Source organism: Pygoscelis adeliae, unplaced genomic scaffold, assembly GCF_000699105.1.
Source record: "Pygoscelis adeliae isolate BGI_AS28 unplaced genomic scaffold, ASM69910v1 Scaffold244, whole genome shotgun sequence".
Lineage (NCBI taxonomy): Eukaryota > Metazoa > Chordata > Aves > Sphenisciformes > Spheniscidae > Pygoscelis > Pygoscelis adeliae.
This window is the reverse complement of record NW_008824648.1, coordinates 1,842,862-1,850,279: the sequence shown is the minus strand read 5'-3', so window position 1 is coordinate 1,850,279 and position 7,418 is coordinate 1,842,862. Positions and strand designations below refer to the sequence as shown.

Genomic DNA, 7,418 nt, shown 5'->3' with positions numbered 1-7,418 from the left:
CAAAGATAGCATCCTTCTTATAGACACAGGCTCTGGGGCTGGGGAAAAAACAAAAAAGGAATGTTTAGCTTCAGTTAGGTGAATGAAGTAGTTCTTTTGAGCACACTTTGTGGAAAACAAAATGATCAGTAAAAACAACATGGACTAATAAAAACTAGAAAAAGAGATAGTCTTTGACCTGTTCAGTAAGATAAGACTTCATGGCTAAAGAAATAAGGTGGACATAGTATATGTGGGCTTCTGTAAGATATCTGATATGGTTCCACATGACTTTTCCAATGAGAGAAATATGGATGAGATAGGACTACTGTAAGGTGACTGCACAATTGGCTAAGAATAGAACAGAAAACATAACTATTAATGGCTCATGATGTCAGATTAGCTAACTAAGTTGGTAGTAGTGTTTCACTGGGCTTCTGAATCTAACAGGACTACCTCTATATTTTCACCCATGGAGCTTTAAACACTAACATATGTCAATCAAATGTCCTCTCCACCTCAATGTTATATGACTGGTGAGGAGACAGGTGATTAAAAATCCCAACCCTCCCCTCTTCTGTCAGTGGATCTTGTCCTCTGGTTGCATCTAGACAGAACAGGCAGTATGTGCTGTGGAGCACCCCACAGCCCCGAAACTGCTGCTATTCAGAACTGGGACCTGGCTGGGACACCCTGCAGCTTTTCTCTGGTCTTTCTTGCCACAGAAACCCAGGTGTGTGGGGGACACAGGAGAGGGAGGTGGGTTAGCTGGATTGAGGAGGTACACCACTGTTGTCTTCCTACCTGCTTTTTCAACTGAAAACTCCTGCTAGTGAAGCTTTTAAAATGTTTTTTGTTTCCTTGAGTGTGTTGTACCTAGCAAGCAGTAACAGGAAATAGCAATAATACCATTTTTAATGGATGGCCTGAGGATTCAGTGGAGATTGCTGTGTATCAATCAGCAGATGACATAAGGCATGGAAGGTATACAGTTGTCTCGTGAAAGGCTGGATTTTTAAATGTAGTAGGAGCTTGACTAGTTGCAGAAAAGGACTAAAATCAATTGGATAACAAGAATATATGGCAAATGCTACAGGATTAATCAAGTCCACAGACCCAGATGGTGAGCATATGCTTGTCTGTATTACTAGAGAGTGGATGCTGGAAACACTGAAGGACAAAGAGAAGATGAATCAGTGGTATCCTGCTGTTAGACATCAAGCAATTTTGTGAACAGCAGAATTAACAGATCCTGGTGTCCTTTTAATTTATGTCTTGTATTTGATATCTCATTCTCTCATGTCTAGTAAAATGCAAATCTGTCTGAAGTCTCTCACATTCAAAATGAGAACTCATAATTTCTCTGTTGTGTGTGTCCTTCAGTTTTCAGTGCCTCATTAAGACTGCACTCAGGCTTCCTGCTTCCTATGGTAGGGTCTATCATCTCCTCTGTCCAGCCACCTATTTGCATGTAAACTTGTAGGAGCATTGTATCTTTGTGACTTCAGACTTAAAATTAGCAAATAGGCTCAAAAGCTATAAGCATGAAACAGGTAAGATCAAAAGACATGCAGCATGACTGCATAAACCTTTCTCAGGAAATCAGGCTAAAACGGCAAAGGACAGATTCACTAGTGCATTCAACAGGTGCTGTCCCGGCAAAAGAAAGTTCTCCTTTGGCAGTCTTGTTGCAGAAGACTATGTAGGGAATATCCAGGGCCCGAGCGTGAGCTGTCAGCACAGGAAAGCTGGCCACGTGTGCTACCTTTTGCACTGAGGACACATTTCCATCCAGCTCAGGAAGAATGGCAAATTCTCACTCGAGGGAGATTTTTTTTGAGTGAACAAGCTATTCAAGTCTCCAGCAGGATACCATGAGACAAATACATTGCAGCCACACACAGCAATGTCTCCACACCCTCTTTGCCTAGCAGAGCTCTTCAGTAGCAGTGTGGGAGTCGCAGAATGGCTAAGAATGGTCAAAAATCTACAAAATGACTGGGTATGGTTTTTCCCACGGGCTGTCGATTCACCTGCAGGGAAGCTTGATTTCTGTTTTTCTAAAGCCATTAGATTGCCGTGGGGCAGGGTCTCACTGGGAGCTCTTAAGAAGAAATAGTGGTTGACAAGTACTTAACTATATATTTAATTTCAGATGCACGCTTAAGTGTTGCAGACTTGAGTAAGACTGAAGCATTTACCTGTAGCATCCTAAATTGCAGCTGAAGCCATAGCTATGTTTTATATTATGCACAGATTATGTGATGGAAGTGTGCAAATATCCAAGAATGAGAAACAAGTTTTCTGTCCCAAGAGTTTTACCACTTCTTTTAAGTAAAAGAATATATACTCCTCTGCTTTACTGTTTGCAATTCAAACATTGGTTGAAGTTTGAAAGGTTGAAGCTTTCAACAGGGAAATACTTAGAAGGCAAATATAACCTATCCAAATCTTATTTTGAAAGGACTCCAGGTATGAAAAGCATGAGATGTCTATAGCCTCTAATGAGTTACTGAGATATTTGCAACGTTAGCCATGGAAAAATGACCTTGTCTAACATAAATAGCTGGAAGAACAAAATTCTAGTTGATCCCATGTGAAGAAATAGTAGGCAAGTAGTATTTCATCACAGAGGAACAGGCTCTTTATCTCTGAAATTAGCAGTGTGCTTATTTTCTATGGTAATGGCTTTTCTAGAATTTGGTCTTTGGTAATAAAATTTACCGTTGTTTGTTTCCTAGTGAACATGAACAGTATCTGACATCACGTAAACCTGCTTATTCATTAGCTTTCCTGAGCATACATGAAAATGCTTTCTTTTAAAAGGGCCTGATCTTGAGAAGATTTATACTTTTTACACTTCTTACTGTAATTAGTAATGTAATTCATTTCACTTCAGTGAAATTTAGTTAAATTAAGTTAATGGAAAAATCTTTGTAGGCTTTGCTTAATAGAAATTTTTCCTTTTTGTGGATTATTCCAACGGAATTTAGTGCTTTAAAAGTTAAGAGAAATTTTTCTATAGAAATTATCCACCATACCAGCATTTAGGAGAGTTTTATAACCCCTCCATTTACTCTTTTATCTATTCCATTTGAATGTTCTTAATTGAGATTTTTTTTCTGTACTGCAGAGCTGTATTTTCATTTCCAATGGCATATTGTATATATCAGATTCTACAAGGCTTTCCCAAAGAGTCTGTATCCTTATATGTGTAAATATTCATCAAAGAAGAAGAGACTGAACCACTTTCATTGCTCTTGCTGCAAGAGCCTCTGTATGAAGCGTGACAGGTCTCTCTTATAGCAACATTGCCTGTGGAAGTTGTCTTCCTTGGCATGCAGCGATGGCTAGTGGATTTCAGGAGGCATGGTCAGACCTTCGCTTTTCTAGACTCACTAACACTGGAGATAGTCTGCTCCAGTCCTGGGACTGCTGGGAGGGAGAATCACAGGGCAGTATCCCTTGGACACAGCTCTGGGATTCTCTCACAGGACCTATTGCTTGTGTACAGAAAGAGGCAGTAAGACGAGACCTAGCCAAAGTGTGAGGAGATGCTGAGCAGGCCACAACTGTGGAGATTTGTAGACTCCCAGCACCCTCTGTTCCCTTCCTCCCTGTCCACCCCAGTCCTCGTTATCAGCATCTCGTCTTTCAACACCTCTTAGTCTCCAGCACTAGAGCTCTGGATGGTGCTGCCAAAACACCACTCCTTGGCCTCCAAACGCTCCATCACCCTCCCTGGGCACAGCCACACTCTTCAGTGGTGTAGGTAACAGCCTCTGCCATTTTAATTCAACTAAACCACTTCACTACAGGCACCCAGGATCCTAATGCTCCTCTGTTAAATGTTCCTCAATCCTGGTACACAACAGGAATCTGTATCATGGACTGGCTCTCCTCAGACATGGAAGGAAATTGATACACACAGGAAAAGAAAGCCTCTCTTTGCTTCCTTATAGTTACCTGGAGCTGGGTGCTCTCTAAGGGTTTCGGGCAAGGAAAGTTGCTTTCCTCCTGGGTGGGTTTCTCTGCCTGTCCATGTTGGACATGAGCACTGTGTTAGTCTCATCTCTCTGAAGGGCTCTTTAGCACAGAAATGCTGGACATTGAGGCATTGGAAACACTAAGCTGAAGCTTGCACCTTCCTAACCTGAAGCTTGCACCACAGAAGCGGTGAGAGTATAGAGTATATTTTCTTAATTTAATATAAAAAAGAGGAGTTTCTCCTCACAGGGAGTAGAGGGTGGGGGAAAGGAGGGTGTTTAAGTGCCAGGTGACAATGTCCATCACACTGCTCAGTGATAAAGCTATGAAGACAAAAATAGACAAAGTGACCTCATGGCTTTCGGCAGCAATGCCTACGAGACAAAAGAGGGGCTTTAAAAGGCTTGTGGAGCTGATAGCAAAGGGCTTGGACACCTCAGAGTTTTGGTTCTGCTCCAGCAGGGAGCTGCTTTGCTTCTCTCTCATTGCCTCTCTCTCTGTTTATGGGGAGTTGTGAATTAAACGGGCTTTGTGACATGCCCAGCTCTCCAGGTCTGGACTCTGCCTTCTCAAGCTTGGATCAGCCTTATGCAGGTACAGATGTCTTCTCTTTTCTATTTTTTCTTTTCTCTTTTCCTTTTTTTCCCTCTTTTATCTTCCTTTTTTTCTTTTCTTTTCTTTTCTTTTCTTTTCTTTTCTTTTCTTTTCTTTTCTTTTCTTTTCTTTTCTTTTCTTTTCTTTTCTTCTTTTCCTTTTCTCTTCTCCCTTTCCTTTCCTCTCATTTTTCTTCTCTCCTTTCCCTGTTGTTTTGCCTGTTCTGATTTCACTGCTCTTTACCTTCAGCAAGTAATGTTTTTTTCCCTTTTTTCTTAAACTGTTGTGGGAGATTGTAGTTTGAATACCACGATCATTTTTCTGTTGGGAGGATTGGAATAATCACGTATGTGCTTTAGCCTTTGATGAGAAGGAAAGGAGGAAGAAGAGAAGAGGGAGGCGAGTAGCAGGTCTCAGGGGGCCTTACTTGCCAGCTGCTTCAGAGCACAGGGCAGTTCAGAGCAACTTCCTAGGGAAGTTGTGCATGGATGTTAATGCTGAGCCAGGACAAAGAGTTGGTGGAGGCATAAGCCAAGACTGTCTACTGTTGTATTTTCTCTGACAGTATTTGCTAGCCCAGAGTTGAGCGCTTTCATGGTACTCTGCTGCCGGAAGGGGCTGCACAGACACTCACTTTGGGTGGTGTAGCTCCCTAGCTGTTAGCTCCTGATGCCAGAAATCCTCCTGTGAGTCACTCGGGGCCCAGAGTTTACATATTCTGGACTTGACTAAGATTCTGTAGTGCTGCTCTTCCTCCTTGTAAATTTAGAAGCAAAATACGAGCCAGGTGAGGTATAGTAGCTTGTAGCAAGGATGCTTGTAGCAAAAAAGAAATCTCTCATTTCCTCCATTGTGAACAACCCCCAGAGGCACATGCGTGCAGATTTCTAAGTGGAGTGGACAGACCTTCAGGAACAGTAGCTCGTTTCCATCATGAACAGGAGGTCTTTGAGGGCAAGTCTATGACTGCCCTGAAGAGCAGTAAGTCTCCACAAAAACCTGGAAACTACTTCAGTCTTGGTTCAGCAAGGTGGAGTCATTCTGTAAGGAAAGTTTTGCAGAGAGCCTTCCCTTTGCAAGTGGGAGTACAAATAGTGAGCCATTTTTTCAGCATTGATTTTGCTGTTTCCAGTTTTCTGGGTGCAAAGGGGAGAGAAATGGACTGTGCATCCACATGAGGTGATCTCAAACTGCCGAAGTCCCTTTGTTGAAATTCCAAAGCAGCAGCATGTGCCATGGAATGGCTGCAAACCTTGAGAAGAGTCTTTCCTTGTATTTATCTTAAGCTTCCTGGAAGGATGACTGCTCTGCAAATCAACACCTTATTTTCAGCATGGGGTGAGAGAGGGAAGCTCTTTCTGCTGTGGTTACACTGGTGCAGTATGGAGTGATGACACCTGCCAGAATTGTGCAGCCTAGCCAGGTTTTGGGGGGGCATCTGCAGCCCTCAGGAAAACTAGTATCCTTCCTAGCTAAGCTCCTTGTCTCCCACTGCAGGTAACTGTCACATTAGCAGATCCCCACTGAATGAATGCTCTGTGATAAAATGGTCAGAAGTCAGATCCCAAGAGGACTGAGCAGCTTCCATCCTCTACTGAGCTAACACCGTCCCCCAGCACTGCCTGCAGCTCTCCCCTCTCCTCTCCTCTCCCTTCAGCAGGGCATAATTTTGTACCTCTTTCTGGAGAATGTCAGGGCTGGACAAGGTGCTACACAGTTTTTTGACAGATTATTAGATGCAGGCAGTGAATGGATGTTTCATCTGTACTATCATGCCTCTCCTCTCCTCTCCTCTCCTCTCCTCTCCTCTCTCCTCTCCCTTCAGCAGGGCATAATTTTGTACCTCTTTCTGGAGAATGTCAGGGCTGGACAAGGTGCTACACAGTTTTTTGACAGATTATTAGATGCAGGCAGTGAATGGATGTTTCATCTGTACTATCATGCTGGGAAAAAGACAATGGGAGTAAGGAAAAGGATGAAATGCAAGAAATCAGAAATTAGTCTATGGTTTAGGTATGTTCTTTTTTTCCTGTACAAGGTTAGTGCTGATTTCTGTCACTTGAACACTGATTCAAGGCATGTCGATAGCTTCCTTAGGGCAGCTGAGTTTGGTTTTACTGTTGAATCTTGTTCACCCCCTGCTTTCCCTGCACGCAGGGCAGAGAACACAACGTTCCTCCCTGGGGCTTTACTGACTGGGCTGGCAGAGCAGGTGGAAAATTATTATCCCGCACTTTCATGCCAGTGTCCCAACAGGTGTTGGCTTTTCCAAGCAAGTCTGTCTAAGTGGATTCCTTCTGGCCTGGCTGATCAGTTGGGGAGGTCTGGGATTCTTGCTCAGGAGCAAATGCTCTTCTTTCTTGCTGGGCATGGGGCACAGGCAAGGGACTGCAGCAAGGGTGAAAACATGCCTCCTGCTGTTGCAGGGCCACTGCAGAGAGCAGTGAACAGCCCTACACACAGTGCTGCTGCAAGACACACTGACTCTGTAGCTGGCACTGCAGGGCCCAGAGCAGGAGCAGCCCGGCTGTGCCTGCAGAGCACCTCTCCCATTGCACATATGCATGGGTGCTAACAGTAGCAGCGGCTGCTTCCCAAACTCTCAGTGCCAGAGGGATTGCTTGCTCCTGGGAATCCTCCATATGGGAGGAGGTAGGGCTACAAAAAGCAGGGCTCCACATTCAGGGTGATAAGTAAATGGTAAAAATTCCCAGGAGCAAGGGCATGTACTGTAAAAACGCTGTGAGATACATACAGCCTGGGACTCTTGGCCACATGCTGCAGAAACAGGAAATCCCAGGTCTGACCAGGAAACAGAGACCATCCATCAGAGTGGGGGAAGTTCCCTCCCCACACCT

The 7,418-nt window shown here is 43.8% G+C and overlaps 1 protein-coding gene across 1 annotated transcript in view; it reads left to right on the top strand.

The window, feature by feature from the left end:
* The window catches only part of SYNPO2L (synaptopodin 2-like), a 40,320-nt gene that overhangs the window by 26,033 nt on the left and 6,869 nt on the right, over positions 1 to 7,418 (top strand). The gene's annotated exons all lie outside the window — the stretch shown is intronic.